We start from the raw sequence: 1607 nt of genomic DNA, 5'->3' as shown, positions 1-1607 counted from the left end.
TCTGGCGTGTGTTTGTTGTGCTCGACGTGCAGCCTCTGTACCCTTTCATAGGTATGTTTTTAGTTGTTTGGGTTGTTTGCGTGAAGTTTCCAACTGCTCCTTGATGGTGCAATTCCATCTTTGTTATTTTCTTTTAGGCTGATTATTTAAGAGGTTTTATTCTCTGTCTGGGAAATGAGGCAGACAAACATTTATTGCTGCGGTACCTTCAATGGGCTGATGGCCGTGTTGGAATGCTGAATAACGGTAAACGCAGTATATACACTTTAAGACCGATCATTTATGAGTTTGAGTCAATTAATATACAAATGTATTTGATGGTGTGGTAATCTTTTCTCTTGTTTTATAGTACCTTTTATCAATCATGTTTGGGGATTGAGAGCTGAGATTGGGTAACTGTGTTGCAGTTGTACTTTCGCTAAAGTAGGTTATGTTTTGTTGTTTTAAATTGTGGGCTGCATTGATGTGTATTAACATGTATGTTTCTTTATTGTTAAAGGGGCAGACCAGCCACTGTTTCTTGTATATTTTAGATTTATATTGTGGTTTGTTATTTGATATTGATTTTGATCTTAAATGTTATTTGTTATTTGCTTTGTTTTCTTTGGTACTGCTCTCCTCTTTTGTGTGTTCCAGTGGTCAGAGACTTTGTACAGGGCCGGACCTGCATCTACACTAAACCTCCTTCGGTGTAGGTGATTTGGGTGGTGTGACATTGCTGTGTGGTGTGTACTGGAGCTTGGCACTGAAATAGTGACTTAAAGGTTACTACTTATTTGCGGTGTATGTGTGGGGTGTCTTCTGTCTCTTACAGGTGGTAGGAGGTCCACAAGAGCAGGTCTGACCCTCTTGCAGTCTTGAGGAGAGCTAATTCCAACTTCTGTGAATGTTATCACCAGTTTTTAACATTTGATGGTTCTATTGGAACAATAAAAATTGTTACCTTTTTACAAACTACATTTGTTGTCCATAATCTGTATTTTGTGACCCCTAGAGGGCTCCTCCTGCCTTAAATAAGGAGGTGGCGTAGTCAGCTTATATTTCCTACACTACATGAATTATAGAAACACATTAGTAAGTAATAAGAAAAGGAAAAAAATACTATTATAACCAGCAGAGGACCACTCATTGGCTTGCTTTCATCTAAATGTCTCTGTTTTAAAAATGTCAGTTTGTCTCCACTAAAGCAAGGCACATTTTCCATGTTAACTCCATTAAACATGCACATACAATTTGTTGTAGATATAGATATTTGAAATAAACACTTTATTAAAAAGTTAAATAAATGCTTATTTCAGGCCTCCCATTTAAAATATAATTTTCAGTTGTCATTGTCAAAATCTACCTCTTCAATTGTTCATTTTATGCATCATAACATCACATTATGATTGCATAGTCATTTGTAATGCTATTTTAATTATTTTATAATTAAAGTTTAAATATGATTTCAAATGTATAATTTTATAGCAGTAAAATGAATTATAGTCAGCCATTATATTTAATGAATGAACAGAATGTCGAGATATGTGGTGAAAAAATGGCTGATGAATTTAATTCATTTTTTGTTAATGTTGGTCCAAATCTTGCCAAAACTATACCATTACATA

At 34.8% G+C, this 1607-nt stretch overlaps 1 long non-coding RNA gene across 2 annotated transcripts; it reads left to right on the top strand.

The window, feature by feature from the left end:
- Positions 1-822, top strand: LOC311298898. Of its 2 annotated transcripts, XR_014629014.1 has the most exons (4): positions 1-51; positions 138-246; positions 350-423; positions 500-822. It is a non-coding gene; the product is annotated as an uncharacterized lncRNA (long non-coding RNA). The 2 variants fall into 2 exon arrangements; XR_014629015.1 differs by having other exon boundaries at positions 43-246.
- Positions 823-1607: the final 785 nt, after the last annotated feature.

This window comes from Rutilus rutilus, assembly GCF_951802725.1.
Source record: "Rutilus rutilus genome assembly, chromosome: 10".
Taxonomy (NCBI): Eukaryota; Metazoa; Chordata; class Actinopteri; order Cypriniformes; family Leuciscidae; genus Rutilus; species Rutilus rutilus.
The sequence above is the reverse complement of the archived record's forward strand: the minus strand, read 5'-3'. Positions and strand labels throughout refer to the sequence as shown.